Genomic DNA, 16,579 nt, shown 5'->3' with positions numbered 1-16,579 from the left:
TAGCTACTAGAGATGGGCATTCAGAAAAAACAAAATAGGAAATGAGATGAAATTTCCTATTTCATTTCATTTCATTCTCAAAACAATTGATTGAAAATCCACTGAAATATCATTGGTTTTCATGTTTCAGTTTGAAACAATAACAAAGTGATCTGTCAAGCCTAGACCTAGGCCCAACCCTCGCCTAGAGAATAGGCTGAGACCCAAAGTAAGGGCATCAGCCTTCACCTGAGTGTAACACTGGGGATGGGACCTGGGCCTAGGACCAAGGCTGGGGTCTAACCTAGGTGTAGGCCGCAGCCTGACACAGGATCCATAGCCTAGGCCTGAGCACCACACTGGGATCCAAGACCTCAAAAATTGTCCATACTTACCTGCTCCATTAGGGATCCAGTGTCATGGCTCAGGTGCAGGCCCAGAATCGGGACCCAGTCCAGAAGCAGAGTCCCAAAGCAGGGGCCTCAGCCTGGATCCAGGCCTGAGGCTGGGCCCAGCCCAGAGGTTGGTTGCTGACACCAAGGCCAGATCCAGTCCAGAAGACAGGCTCTGAGACCATGGCACCAGCCTAGACCCAGGCCTGGGTCCCAACCCCTGGGCCTCAGCCCAATGCCAGGGCATAATCTGAAGTCCAAGCCTTAGCCCAGACCCATGCCTGATGCACGGACTGGCCTGGAGGCTGGTCTTGATGCTTGGGCCTCGGCCTAGCCAAGTTCTGGTCAGTGACCTTCGGGTTTTGGCCTAGGCCCAGACATCAGAAACTGGCCTCCGGACTGGGTCTTGGCATTGGGCCTGGGCTGAGGTCATGGCAACCTACCATGGACTAGGCCTGTGCAAAGCAACGGCTTTAGCCTGGGCCTAGGCCTCTTTGTTGGATACCCCAAGACTGGGTAAGTAGGAGACTGAGAAGGATCCTGGCCCTGGGATGTTTTTAGGTGGAAGGGATGGGTGGTGGCGATGGGAGGCCTTGGAAATCCCTGTCTTTTTTTTTTTTTTTTTAGGGTTTATTTTGTTTTGTTTAAACTAAATAAATAAAATAACCCTCTCCCAAAGTGAAACAAAAAACAAAACAAAATTTTTACTTTTTCTCACCCCTATCAGCTATATTAAGCAGAATACTTGATCAGCAGCACTTTGCTGAATATCCATGACAATTTATCCAGCTAATTTGCCAAAATGCTAAATATGGACCTCTTAGGCACCTGTCTTTTCAATACTGGGCTCCAAGGTTCTTGTCCTGGACCAATAATTTCTCTATTTACTTCCTTTCCCTTGAGTAATTCATTTCATCCTTCAGTTATAAGTGCCAGTTTGAATCTAATAACAATATCCTTCTTCTCATATATAAACTACATGTATCATACAAGACAACCCACAGCTTTATTTATGTTTGTTAAAAATGGATGAATCTAATGCTGATATCACTCATCAACTAAAATTCGCTACCCTCAGTCCCCCTACATGGTTGTTGAGTGTGACCTCACATTTGCTTCCTCTGTTATTTGTATTGATGTTCTTAAATTAGCATTTTGTATGCCTTTATAAATCTTTTCCTCCATTTTCTCCCTTCACCTTCTTCAAGATGAATATACAGGCAACACAGGTCCTAGTACATGTCAATGTCTGGAAGGAAAATATCCTCTCAGACTGAACTCTTCTGCATTACTCTTCAGCCAACAGGGTCACATTTGCAGTAAATGTCATCTTTCTTCAGTCCCCTACCCCAAGTGCATTAACTATATAACATATCTTGTGTTGTAAATATCAATGTCTCCCTTTCAGCATACATATAGTAATTCTCATACTCCCACTCCCTTTGTTTCTGCCTATATTTTTTTTCATACTTTCAAAATTTCACTTATTTATTACCTCATCTATTTTTCTTACAGCCTATCCAATTTGTAAATGTCTTGTCATCAGTGTGTCCAGAATACAGCAGTTCACCAACTCACTCTTGCAAAAAGTAGAATCCTCAAGGGAACTCTACTCAACCTTAGTCCCTTTGAGAGTTCAATTCAAAACAGGTCTTTTGATATATATATTTTTAAAATCCTCCATGGACTTGCTCTTATCTCGTTGGCCTTGCTTCTCTTTACCTTCTTTGCTTTCATAACTCTTCTCGCTTTCTAACACACAATATAGTCACAGTTGAAGACGTTTCTTATCTAATGTACTCTCCATCTGGAGTGAAATACTAGTCTATTTTCATCACTGAAACTCCCTCTATTCATATCTTGTATAAAGATTCACCTGCATTCCCCTGCCAGTAAGTATTAAATTTGCCAATATCTAGTCACCTGTAGCGATACTGTAATTTATTTTACAAAAATGACATTGAGAAATAAAGAAATCAGATTGACCAAATGCACTTGACCGTATTGTAAAATTCCTTACCTTGTAATATTTCGATCTTTTGACTCATTCATATTTCATATACACATAGTCTGGATTGGGGCAAAAATAGTAATATGGCAGCCAGAAGGTAACTGAGGAGGAAAAGACACAGCTCCTTCCTCTCTGAGAGTCACATCAGACATAGTGTAAGGGATTAGTCAAAAACTACTGAAGGGGTTAACTTTCTCTACCATATTTTTGAAAACATTTTGAAGCCACTTTTAACTTAATAATGGTTTCAAATTGTTTTGACAGCATAGTTGGAGACAGTTAATTTTGTAGTTAAATTTTGTAGTTAAATCTTCATGTCCATATTCAAAGGCTTTGTCTGGGTAACTTCAAGTCTCACCTCACCCTGCTCCCTGTCATTACCCACACAAAATTTACCCAATTAAAGAGGCAGTAAGGCAGGTGTTCCACAAGCATGGTTGAATTTTAGCCAGTGAGTGCTGATATTCAGAGCTATCTGGCTAAAGTTAGCCAGGGGAGTCTGATTGGGAAAATAGCTGTCCTAAAGCTACCTGGGTAACTTTAAACCGGGTATATTTAAAGGAACATTTACTCATGCAAATTCCACTGAATATCTGGGTAAAGTTATCTGGATAAAAGTTCCGCTCACTGTGTCATTCAATATCTTAGTTTTCAAATGTGTTTAGGGCTCAATTCACCCTGGAAAGGAGGCTGAGGTGAATAGCTATTTGGGAAGGCCACAAATAAAACAACTGCTTTCAAGTCTGGTGTACAGGCTGAACAGGAGAGCAAATAACAGCAAACTGAGTGATAATTTAATTTGGCATTTGTATTCTGCACCCACATTCAAGGCAGATAACATATACTGTAGATAACCACGCTCCTTTACAAGTTTAGAGTATCAGAACCCACCCATGGCCAGAATATCTCCAATTATAATCATTGCATATCACCTAAAATAAAACAAAATAAAGTAACATAAGAACTAAACAATAGCATAATTACAAAGCAGCTCATTATTTAAGCCATAAAAAACCAAAATTACCACCATACAAATTAAAATAACTTAAATAAAGGAAGGTTTATATCCGTATTAATAAAAGCAAAATAAAACACCCCATCCACGATTATCTAAAACTGTAAATCTTTCCTCTGTGATGACTGTTAATAGCAAAAAGTCCCCCAAACTCTCAAGTCCTTTCCTCTATGATAACACTAAAAGTAACAAACTGATTTTCTGCCTCCCTCCCCCCCCTCCCCACCCCCTTCACCACCACCATGGGCCAATAAGATAGATATATAAACTAAACTTCAGAAATCTGTGCAAATAATCAGATTTTCAAGTTCTTACAAAATGTGAGATAGCTAATCTCAGATTTCACAGCTGTGGAGTCTTCCCTGAAAATGATCTATTTTGCATAGTGGATAATCTTTTATCCTTTACTAAGGGCAGCAACAATTGAATATCTTGGCCTGAGCATAAAGATCAAGTGGGCACATATTGCTTAATTTGATGAACTAGGTAACTTGGGCCCAGTCCCCACAGAACTCTGAAGCTGAAGGTGATGCTAAGGATTTTGAAGTAAATGCACATGCTGAAAGGCAGCCAGTGGAGAGCTATGAGCAGGCTTGTGGCCCTATCCCATAGTTTTAGCAGTGGTATTCTGCAATGAATTGTGGGGACCCCTTAGTTTCCCCATTAAATAAATATGCTCCCATTACAGGACATATTTTGGTAGTAAGTTGATAGTATGTTCCCTATCAACGTATGCCATAATCCATTGTGCTTTCAAAGGTATATAGAGATCCCTAGTATTCTAGAAAGTTCAGTATCTCTATCTCTCAGTGACCAGAGTATTCTGATGGAGCCACATGGACATACTGACATTGTTGTGTGCAGGGAACAGCTACAGACTCAGAACCTGGGGTCTGTGAGCTCTATCCCTTTTTCAACAATTTAAGGAAGGCAAATCTAAAGCTTTCTATTCCCAAGTTATTTGATAGGTCCCAAGGTCAAGGACCGGTAGAAGTGAGAGTTCTCCAGAAGCTGCTCTTAAATCAGAAATTCTCAGGAAAGGAGAGAGTCCTGCTTCTGAGTTCAAAACCAATTTTGGGTTGTCCAGAAAGAGTCTGGAATTCACACAGACATCCAATATGATTCTTCAGAAAGAAGAAGTTCTATGCTCACCAATCCAATGTAAGTGTTAAAAAGATTGTACTGGGCCAAACCTTGGAGCCTGGATGGTCTGAAGCACTGGTATTTTTTCTCTTGAGCCATGGGTTGTCACTGTGGAGAGAGACAGAAACTGAACTCCCTAGAACACTGAGGTAACAGTACATCTACATACTTCTCCCAGCAGCTTTGGTGATCAACTTTGAGGTCACCACAACCCATTTTGGGCATGGGCTGCTGCCACACTGCACTCCTTGAGCAGCCAGTCAGGTATTGGGAGGTTGCAGTACATCTGCATACAGTTGCCTTGGTGGAGTCCAGCAGATACCACAGCCCACTTGAACTTCCATCAGTTGGCCAGGTCTGTGGAATTCGTCCCCCCTCTTTGGGTCAGTTTACTAAAGTGTGGTACAGTTACCGTAGGGAAAACGATCATGGGATTAACTAAACTGTGGTACTGAGTATCACAATTTACTAAATACCATGGTAGTTTTCCATGCATTGCTGTGGTCAGGAACTTTGTATATTCCCAGCTTTGGCACTGTGCTATGGTGATCCCAAATCCTAGGGCATCATCATTTAAAGAAGACATCTAGGCTCAGAAACCTTCCTCCCTCAGATCTGATTAAAACAATCTTTGAGAGTCTAGTGGGACTTCCCTTAGCCACATCCCTCACCTCAGGTTGAGTTATAAACTGAAAATAAATGTGAGGCCTTCTTAATGCCCATACCTCAGGGAAGTTTCCACTCCTTGCCCAACCCCCTTCCCTGGACCTTTTCCATTCTATCCTATCCTTCAGCATATCCCAAAGCTTATGTGAAATCCATGGGTAGAGGAGGGGAAGGAGAAATGCTCATTTTCTTCTGTCCTGCTGGTGCCATTTTGCAAAATGGCCTCAGTTGACCTCTGACACTCCTTTGCCTATCTACATGGGGGGAGGTCAAGTAGCATCAGGTGTCAACCTATGCCATTTTGCAAAATGGCACCGGAGGAGCAGAAGCAAAGATGAGAGTAAAATGTACCTATCCTCACTCCAAATCACATCAAATCTTCACTGATGTCTACTGTGCTGTTCGTACTTCTGATTGTGCATGTAAAACTGTCCCCAAACCCTAGACCAGCGGTTCTCAACCGGTGTGTCACGACACACAAGTGTGTTGCCAAGCACCAGTAGGTGTGTCGCGGCTCCCAGTGTTCCACTGCCTCACTTGTGCTTCCCTTCTTCCTGGGGGTGGGGCTGAAGAGCGGAGAAACAATGCATGCCACTGCTGGAGGCCAGGCTAGCGGGGCCGAAGAGTAGAGAGACATGTGCACTACTGCCGGCGGGGCCGAAGAATGAAGATATGCTGCGCACTGCCACCGGTGGTTGAAGAGTGGAGAGACCTGCGCATGGGGCCGAAGGGTAGAGAGACCTGTGCGCCACTGCTGGCAGGGCCAAAGAATGAAGAGATGCTGCGCGCTGCCGCCGGCGGCTGAAGAGTAGAGAGACCTATGCACCGGAGGCCAGGCTGACGGGGCCGAATAGCAGAGAGACCCTGTGCACTGCGGGAGGTGGCTGGAGAGATGTTGCATGCCGCTGGAGATCAGGCTTATTGGGCCAGACAATGAGAAGAGGCTCCATGTCAGCCTGTGTATGTGTGTGGTAGAATGGGTGCCTGGGTGCATGAGTGGCAGCTTTGTGTGTGTGTGTGGATGTGAGTGTTAGAATGGGTACCTGGGTGCGTGAGTGGCAGCTTTGTGTGTGTGTGTTAGAATGCATGCCTGGGTACGTGAGTGGCAGCTTTGTGTGTGTGTGGTAGAATGGGTGCCTATGTGCATGAGTGAGAGCTTGTGTGTGTGTGGTATAGTGGGTGCATGAGTGGCAGTGTGTGTGGTATAATGGGTGCCTGGGTGCATGAGTGGAAGTGTGTGTGTGTGTGTGTGTGTGGTAGAATAGGTGCCTGGGTGCATGAGTGAGAGCTTGTGTGTGTGTGGTACAATAGGTGCATAAGTGGCAGTGTGTGTGTGTGTGTGGTTGTAAGTGACAGAGTATGTGTGAGCTTGTATGTAAGTGACAGAGCATGTGTGTGATTGAGAGAGACTGGTCAGGGAGGTGACTGGGGTGTGTGAGACAGAGAATGGTCACCAAGGTGACTGGTGTCTGTGTGAGAGAGACAAAGACTGGTCAGGGAGGTGACTGGTGTGTGTGTGTGTGTGTGTGTGTGTGTATGTGTGAGTGAGACAGAGACTGGTCATGGAGGTGACTGGTGTGTGTGTGTGTGAGACAGAGAATGGTCACCGAGGTGACTGGTGTCTGTGTGAGAGAGACAAAAACTGGTCAGGGAGGTAACTGGTGTGTATGTGTGAGACACAGAGACTGGTCAGGGAGGTGACTGGTATGTGTGTGTGTGTGTTTGTGTATGTGTGTGTGTGTGTGTGTGTGAGTGAGACAGAGACTGGTCATGGAGGTGACTGGTTTGTGTGTGTGTGTGTGTGTGAGAGAGAGAGAGAGAGAGACAGAAACTGGTCAGGGAGGTGACTGGTGTCTGTGTGAGAGAGACAGAGACTGTTCAGAGAGGTGACTTGTATGTGTGTGAGAGAGAGAGACAGAGACTGGTCAGGGAGGTGACTGGTGAGTGAGTATGTGTGTGTGAGAGACAGAGTCTGGTCTGGTCAGGGAGGTGTGTGTGTGGGGAGGAGAGACAGAGACTGGTCATGGAGGTGACTGGTCTGTGTGAGACAGAGACTGGTTGTGACTGGTTGTGGGCCCTAAGGAAGAGGACTGTGAGGACAGAGCTTCAGCAGCCACTGCTGCTTCTGGTGAGTGCTATTGGCCTGGAAGAGAAAGGAGTGGGAGAGTTTCTGGAGAGGGTAAGTAAAGGTGGCTTTTTAAGTTTATTTTTCTTGATTGACTGCCATTTTAATTATTGGGTATTATGTGATGTGTCTGCTGTTTTGAAATATTTTACTGATATTTGGACAATTTTTAATAATTTTTTATGAGTTTTAAATGTTGGATGTTATTCTGTTCATCAGCTGTTTTGTAACATTTATTAGTATAGTTTTACAATTATTACTAAGTGGGTATCTATAGCAGCTTGGCTTGCTCTGTTTTCCTAATAGGAGATGTATTAGTGTTTAGGACCTGGTTAAATATTTTTAGTGGTAAATTACTGTCTTTTCATAAGGAGGGGTACTGTGCCTGCCAGTAAAGAGAGTTTGTTTTGCTTTTACTGAGATGTCATCAGATCCAGAATATCTTTTTTTTGTATGGTGAGTTGTACGGGTAATGTCCTAGTTCTGCTCTGCACCCATTTTTGGAGGTCGAGAGGGTCCTGAGGATGCAGAATGTATATTTATATTTTGCCCTGTGACGGGCACATGGTCAGTGTGTCATGCATGTGAGAACCATCTGTCAGGTGTGTCCCGGCCAAAAAAAAGGTTGAGAACCACTGCCCTAGACCACTATCTAAACCTCACCTCGAGTTACTACAGTGGTATAAATACTTGACTTATATGAGAGCCTTACTAAGGCTCTCTCTCTTTCTCGCTCTCTCTTTCTCTTGACGTGTGGTGGTAAAATACCTATGTGAAGCACTAAAATAGGGCATGTTGTAGTAGCTGAAAAATTGCCCTAACCATGCCTCTTTTTTTTTTTATTGCAGGCGCTATTCTGCATGAATTGCACTGCCTTAAGCAAAGCCATAGCTAGGGGTGGTGCAGAGGATGTGGTTGCACAGGGCACATTTTTGAAAAGGGAATATACAGAGGCTAGTGAGAGGAAGGGACACTACATTTTCTATCTATGGCACCAGCCTCAAGATATATATTGCAGGCAGGAATATGACCTTGCAGTATACATGTTCACTCTTGAGACCATGATAAAGGCTGCAGACTCTGGGTCTTGTAGGAAATGGATTGTCATGTGGCTCCTGTTTTTTTTTTCCCCATCTGTCCTGGTCAGGACCACCTCTTCTTCCAGCTATCATAGGTCCTTTTCATATAGTTTTCCTGTTCTGAAAGAAATCCCAGAAGGAGGTGGGGCCACTGCAAGATCTTCATACCTATACTGCCTCACAAGTCTATTTTCACTGTCTGCTGCTGCCATTAGCAACACTGCCCCCTTCTGGCTAGCCAAGTGAATTGGGAGGGAGTGGAGATCAATGGGGAAAGGGGGTTGGAGGTTTAGGGAAGAGCAAGTAGAAACAGAGTTCCACAGAAGTGGAGATGAATGGAAAGCAAAGCAGGAGAAAGTCTGGGACTGACAGAGAGGAGGAGTGGGGTGACAGGAAGATGGAGTGGGAATGGAGGTATTGGTGAGCAGAAGGCAGGGAATAGAAGTCCACAGGGTGGAGAGAGGGAACAAGATTGACTGTGGGGACAGGAAGCAGGAGTGGAGGTCCACAGGGAAAAAGGGAGTTTCAGAAAAGGAGGAGGAGTGAGGTGGTGGGGAATGGAATGGGATGGCATGGTTTGGGTATGGTGGAGGTTCAAATCAATTTCCCAGTTTTCCCTAAAAATAATGGGGGTAATTTTCTAGGTCATTTACCTATATGACTAAAATTCATGTTCTACATGTTCTACAATTGACCTGGGTTCAGTGCACATAAAATTACTAGTGCTTTAGGGAGTCTCTCCTGTCAGGCTGTGTTAGCGCTCACCCCTCCAGGAGGGTGGAGTTAGCGATCTGTTATCAATCAGCTCCTCCCAAGGGGAGGAGTTAGCGATCTGATAGGCTTGGCTCCTGTAGGAGGAGGAATTAGCAATCTTGTTAGTTCTCTGCTCCCCCAGAGGGGAGAAGTTGGCATAGTGTTATGCTTCTTTCCTGTAAGGGGAGGAGCCAGCAACCTATATGATCCTCACGGGGAGTTAGCTGTCTGATATGGATCAGCTTCCGCAGAGAGAGGAGTAATGGTCTGATGTGGGTTGGCTCCCACAGAGTGGCAGATGATGATACCACTCTATTAGTGTAAGGAGTAACACTTAGTAGAAATAGTGAATCCCTGGGCCGATGGCAGATGACAGCGCCCTCAAGTGGAGATCCTGAGAGGGACCACCGGCTAGGCTGGAGTATTGAGACAAACAGTTCTTTATTAGACTGGAAGTAGAACCACCAGAGGTGGCAGTAGTGAGCTGATGTGCCCGGCAGGGCTGAAGTCCCTCTGATACTGGAATTACGATCTCTGAGTTGCTGATCTGTAAGGAGAGACTATAGGTAGTGAGTAGACAGGTTATGCTGGACATATAACCAGTGGTAGATGATACACTCACACTTGTAGATATCTGTAATGTCTTCCTATGCAACAGAGAGTCTTCAGTATTCAGGAACAGGAGCCGCAAGCGAATACTGGTACTAAAGGCAGTCTGAAATAGAACTCACAATAACTGTATATGGGATGGCTTCTGGAATAGAAGAGAGGTTAGGAGAGATTTAGGAACATAGACCCTGCCACTAATAAAAATGGCGCCGATGGCCCTTTGCCCTTACCATGTGACGGTCCCTGTCACATGGTAGGAGCACTGGATGGCCAGCACTGGATGGCCACCGCCATCTTTAAAAATGGCGCCGGCCATCCAGTGCTCCTACCATGTGACAGGCGCCGGCCAATGGCACGGATACCCTGTCACATGGTATGGGCAAAGGGCTATCGGCGCCATTTTTATTAGTGGCAGCCGACAGCCCGAGAGCGGGAGATCGCTCCCGGGACCACCACTGGACCACCAGGTAATTTTAAAACGTTTTGGGGGGATCGGGGGGGGGTAGGGGAAGCTAAGGGGGTGGTTTTAAAGGGTCGGGGTGGGTTTAGGGGTTGTTTTAGTGTGCCGTTTTTCCCGCCCTCCTCCCAAAATGATAAGAGAACCCCACGAACAATTTTGTGGGGTTTTCCTATCGGTTTTGGGGAGCCCCCGATTTCTGACGATTTTGAAAATATCGTACGATATTTTCAGTCATCAGAAATACAATTCACATCCCTAATATCTTCTGAGGAGGAAGAAGAGAGTCTGAGAAAGGTATTAGGAAATAGGCCCTCGTGGAGCAAGTACCGGTTCCTATTCTGCAATCTGCAATGGTAACTCATGATCTCCGTACCTGCGATAACATCTTAGACTGAAGGGAGTCTTAGAGATTAGGAAAATGGGCCCTCGTGGAGTGAGTACCAGTTCCTGTCTGTAATAGGACTCACTGTGTTCACGTCTGTGATCACCTCCAGGCAATAGGAGTCTTTGGGAACATAGGCCCTCGAGGAGCGAGTACCGGATCCCGTCCAACAATCTGAAATCAAGAAGAGAGAGAGCGGGGCCCCCGAGGAGCGGGTACCCCTGGGTGAGTTTGTAGAGGCAGAGCAGCAGAGAAAGAATTCCCCGAGAATTGCGAGGAAGGGGTTCCTACCCTTGCCCTTGCTAACTCGATTCGTAGTAGCAATCAAAGACCTTTTATGTTGGAAGCGGATGACCCCCGAGGTTCGCGCCCTTGCTGGTACAAAGTCTGGAGTGCGCGCGCACACGCACCCTTACGTCATCAGGAACATGGCGGATCCATAGCGTCAGGCAGGCCCGGGGATTCCAGGAAGAAAATGGCGAGAAGAAGCCGCGGCAGCATCTGTTCATCAGACCCGAAGGGAGTCGCCACTAGGTAGAGAGGGTGGAACGAGGGCGAGAACAGGCATGAATGCAACAGGCTGTTATATCCAAGTTATTTTCCTATGGGTAAAAACAGGAAAGATGTATTTGAACTGGTTCATCAGGGTCTGTCTCTTCTTCCCACTTGACTTTTGGAGGGATTGGGAATGAACACGATGGTTGTGGATCTGCTCTGAGGGATTGTAATCTTACTCAGTCCTGACAGCTGTACATCCCAAGGGCTTGGAGGGGAGGTTGCTGCGGGACTTCCAACAACTATTGTAGTACCCGATGTTGTTACTAGCCCTGTCTTGTGTGACAGAATTCTGTGGAACCATCAATATTTTGCTTAGAAGAAGGTGTTTCAGTACCCATCCAGAATGCAAAGACCATAAATTAAGACCCATCCAGTGAAAATTTCAGTAGTGATCCTGGACACCTTATGGACAACTATTGTCAGTACAGAGAAAGCCATGACTTTTAGTATCATTTAGTGAATTGCACAGTCAAGTTAATACCCAGGCACAGGTGACTGGATTGAAATTGGTGCATCTTGAAAATCTGTATAAGAAGACACAGGGATGTGAAAAAACATGGTCCATCATAAATCAGAGCATTTTGAAATTCAATGTCAGAGGTTCAACCTGCGGTTGATTAATTTTCCAAGGTCACCTCTGATTGCCAGATATGTTGCCACCTAGATATGTTGAAGAAGTTTTGTCAAGAAATTGTCCCCTTGGATGTCATGCCTCCAGTTGGCAGGGTATTTTAATTTGCCTACTGGCCTAGAGCATAGACTCTATTAGATAGAGAGCTCAGGTCCACCTAATCTATGGCTAGCTTGGGTCTTACTGGTTTTTTATAGAATTGTTAATCACAGGCTATCTCCAAGGCTGCACTATTAGCTGTTTTTGCTCTTGAATCAGATAAAAATTGGACTTTGAAAATGTTTTTAATGTTAAGCAGAATATGTTCTTAGGCCAGAGAATGGTAATGTTTGTTTCCTGATAAATCTAACTCTACTCAACAGAGGAGGAAATGTTTTTTAAGCATAAAGCAGGAGGAGCCACCTTTGTGCTTAGATTTCCTTGTAAATACGAAATAAGATTAAAGCAAATAAAATATGTGTTCTATGAGCCTGGTCATTTAAATTCTTTACTGCAGAACAGGCCTAAGCTAACAAATTGTCTGATACTATGGAAGGTAATTAATCTTCGGCTATAATTTTTATTGCCTTGAATCAGTTTGTATAATCGATCGCTTTTTGGTATATTATTTAGTTTCCTGCATTTGCCCCTTCAACTGAGGTCTAATTAACATAGCAGGGAATCATATTTTGGTTGCATTGTTTTTTCTACATTTTCTGTGTTTTCCTATTCCTCTATTCTATGGTGTCTCCTTTAAGACAGTTTTGATTTGTATATTGAGTATATTTATAAATGTTAAAAAAATGAAAAATGGTAACATTGTTAACTAGCCAGTATGCTGTATGTTAAAATGAATTTCCCTCTTTCCAGTATTATAATTCAACAATATTATGAAAAGGTTTTATTTGATCAATTTTATTTCCTAGCTTTGGAAACTATCAGAACTAAACTTTTCATGGTTAGTGATGTCAAAAGTGATGACACTGCTCTCAATTTTTTTTTCTTGCAATCTGATTGTTTTGCAAGAAGAGAAGTATATTCCAGATACCACCTCCAGTCTTGGAAGTGACCAGTAGCAACATGGTCTCTCCATGTTCCCATGACTAGTGAGATGGACTCCACCAAAAACAAGAGGAGAGATGGTGGCAACCGGTGGAACAGTGCACTGGACATCAATGATTGGCATGGGCAGAGATAGGGCAGAGATGCCGTAGAGACTAATTTTTTCAGCTGGAACAATGCCTTCAAATATTTTTATTTTATTTTAATTAAACACGAATAAGCCTATGTTAGACACATAAAATAATACAATCTGAGCACTTCTTTTTACAGAGTGTACTATGAGTTATGGACTTTGACTCTTTTTGCTCTTCCTCACATTTGACCTGCAGGGAATAACTGCAACCATATCAGTAGATCATGGACTCCTATGTATGGATCTGTGGCAGAGGCGGAGAAAGGGTGGCTGAACATGATTTTTGGATTCTCTTATGAACTTTTGTAAATTAAAGCAGTCGAATTTGGAACTCAGTACCAGCGTGACTTGCAGTTGTCTAAGGAGTGTATAACTTAAACTTAACCTTTTTGCCACCGCTGGTTCCTTTTCCCAAGTGTATGACCAGTTCACATCGAAACTGCACAGCCATTATTTCAATCACTAAGGAACAAGGCTAAATTTTGTTTTAATAATCATTTATTGGACATTGCACAAAGTAAGAAACTCATTTGTACAAATTACTCAATTTGTCCTTTCATACAGGGCAATAAATTCAAATTATCTTTTAACAACTATTATTTTGTTATACTAGTTATATAAAGGCATACACATAGGATACTGTAATCTCACTAATTCTTCTAACCTTTAATTGTAAAGCATATTACTTCAGTAAGACAAAAGCTCTAAGCTAATGAATACAACTGCTTTGAAGTGTCAGTAGAAAATTAGTGACCTATATTTCTAACTTTAAATAGCTTGAGTAGTGGCTGAAGTTGGTATAAAAGAAACTTTCATGAGCACTTGAGAATCTTCTCCCTAAAACAAAAAGGAAGAAAATGTATTGTTAGCTATAATTTCTTTCATCTTAGTCATTCGTATTGATAATACCAGTGCAGCAGAAATTCGTTTCTATTTCCTCTTCACCAAACATTTCTTTAAAGGGCATTTACTTTCAAAGTCTATCATCTTCATCAACTCTGTGTACTATCAAACGCTGTCAACCCTTTTGAGCATTTATTCCACCAATATATGGGGTTCGTTTACTAAGAGGTTGATTCACCCAAGTTTAAGCTGGAAAGGAGACTTATGTGGATAGCTATCCAAGGGCCTGATTTATTTACTAAGGCTTTTCTCCCATTCTGTGTCTCTGGGAAAAATGTTTAGTCAACGAGGCCCCAAGAAAGCCATTACATAAATTATATGCCCTTCAAAGCCAGAGCAGTCACTCTGTGGGAGGCTATGTATGTAGTGGTAAATTGAGCATTAATTAGCTTATAATGAATCATTTCTTGCCTGCCTGATTATCCTTTTTCGAAAATGCAAAGTTATTCTCAGGTTCTTGGTTCCCTAGAAAAATGCAGACCAACCACATAAAGCATGTAGGTGCTGTGATGTCAGTGCATCAAAGGGCAAGGAGCCAAAAACACTTCACACACTTCCACAGTCTCTCCTTTGCATACCATCTGACTCATTTATTTAGAATTATTGGAATCAATGAGAAAACCCCCACATATGCCAATATCGCTTATCGCAATCTCAAAACAAACCGCCAATGGCTTAGTAAACTGCAGAGGAGAAACTGCTGACATGAAGACTAGCATGTGTCGAAATAAAAAAAAAACAACTTGTTCCTTCTACACATTTTTTATTCTCCATGTTTCCCTCATAACCGCTCTCTCCATGAAGGGACACCACTGGCAGAGTACTAGTCACACACCTTTTTCTTACTCACACTAGGCAATCCTCAACCTCTACATAGCTGTTATTGCCTTACTAGCTCCCAGTCTTCTTCCATGCAGGCTACCAAGCTGAAGGGCACTAGCTATTGAAACCTTATCAAAGGACACACACAAGGCTATATCCCTGCATCTCCAGAAGTTCTGCCTTAATAGAGGAGGGGGTTCTGCCTTCATACTTCCCACTGCTAACTTTTACAACACAGCAATATACACATTGGGGCTGATTTTCAAAGAAGCGCATGGCCGTCCATGTGCGCACAGTTTCCGGCGCGTGTACATGGACGCGACGATTTTATCCTCCCCAGTTCCCTAACCCCCTGCCTGACCTTCTTTCCCTTTCCCCTCTCCTCCCCACCCCCTAAACCTAACCTATCTTTCCCAAAATATTTTTGTTTTATTACTTACTGCTCTTCTGGAGCAGCATATGTCTCCACATGCCAGCCGGCTGCCAGCACGTGCTTCCCTGGAACAGTGGCTTATGGCTGTTGCCCCGGAAGGCCTCCATCCCGCCCCACCCCACCCAGAACCTGCCCCCATCCCGCCCCTTTGGAGATGCCCGGCAAAAAAATGCTCAATTTTATATTGTGTGTGCAAGTACCATTTAAAATATCCCTACTACGCACAAGGATATAGATCCTTGCAACACCGCCCCCCCAAAAACAAACTCTGATTTGAAAATGCCCCCCTTACAGTGGGATATATATGTAGTGTCAGATTGGCCCTTTAAAAAAAGTTTGTTCTCTCTCTCTCTCTCCTGACTTGTACCTCCTCAGGACCAGTAGTAAAGTTACCTGCATAACTTGGTACATACATGTTGCCATGGTTAGCCTTGCAAAATTCAGGGGTTATGTGTGTACATCTTGGCCCCACCTTGGAAGCCCATTCCACACATGCTTCCTGGCTTCTTAAAATTCACATTGCTTATGCATGCATGGGGCTGTTTTTGCATGAGCAACACTTTTAAAATCTACCTGTATCCTTATCACTTCTTAGTAAATATGCCCCATAGATTGTAAGCCTTCTGGGGATAGGGAAAATATTTATGGTACTTGAATGCAACTTGTCTTGAGAAACCAATAGCAAGACATGAGCTAAATAGCAATTAAATACTATGCACAGAGGAGCAGTTTTCAATAGAATGAGAACTGATTTATTAAAGTTGTGTTCCAGCACAACAAAATCTGCAACACATTTATCAACAAAAAAGAATCCTATTATGGTAAAACACTGGAGGAAATATGGGATAATTTACCTACTGTTTGGAAGGTCTGCTCTCAGTGTCTCCTCCACTACAACTGCATATAGCAGTCAAAGGCAAATTATGGAGCCAGAACTTGTAGCATTTTTAATGGATTAAGGAATACAGACACTATATTAGAGATGTGAATCGTGTGCCCGATCATCTTAACGATCGGGTTTGGCTGGAGGGAGAAAAAAATCTGATCGCTGGAGATGTGAATCGGGATCGGTTCCGATTCACATCGTTAATTTTTTTTTAGTGAGGCCCGACCCTTTAAAATTGACCCCTTACCTTCCCCCCCCAACCCCCCCCAAAACTCTTTACGAGTACCTGGTGGTCCAGTGGGGGCACGGGGACCGATCTCCCGCTCTCGGGCCAATGGCGCCATTTTGACTGCCACTCAAAAATGGCGCCGATGGCCAGATTAAAAAAAAACCCACCCGACCCTTTAAAGATGACCCCTTAGCTTCTCCCACCCTCCCGATCCCCCCAAAACATTTTTAAATTACCTGGTGCTCTAGTGGTGGTCCCGGGAGCGATCTCCCGTTCTTGGGCCATCGGCTGCCACTCATAAAGATGGCGCCGATGGCCCTTTGCCCTTA

The 16,579-nt window shown here is 43.8% G+C and overlaps 1 protein-coding gene across 2 annotated transcripts in view; it reads right to left on the bottom strand.

The window, feature by feature from the left end:
• Positions 1-13,462: 13,462 nt before the first annotated feature.
• ODAM (odontogenic, ameloblast associated) overlaps positions 13,463-16,579 on the bottom strand; it is a 34,076-nt gene continuing 30,959 nt past the window's right edge. For both annotated transcript variants that reach the window (XM_029598131.1, XM_029598141.1), the window contains one exon: positions 13,463-13,814. The gene's annotated coding sequence lies outside the window, so the exon portion shown is untranslated. The remainder of the gene's footprint in view (positions 13,815-16,579) is intronic.

The sequence above is a fragment of the Rhinatrema bivittatum genome, chromosome 1, assembly GCF_901001135.1.
Source record: "Rhinatrema bivittatum chromosome 1, aRhiBiv1.1, whole genome shotgun sequence".
Classification (NCBI taxonomy): Eukaryota; Metazoa; Chordata; class Amphibia; order Gymnophiona; family Rhinatrematidae; genus Rhinatrema; species Rhinatrema bivittatum.
The sequence above is the reverse complement of the archived record's forward strand: the minus strand, read 5'-3'. Positions and strand labels throughout refer to the sequence as shown.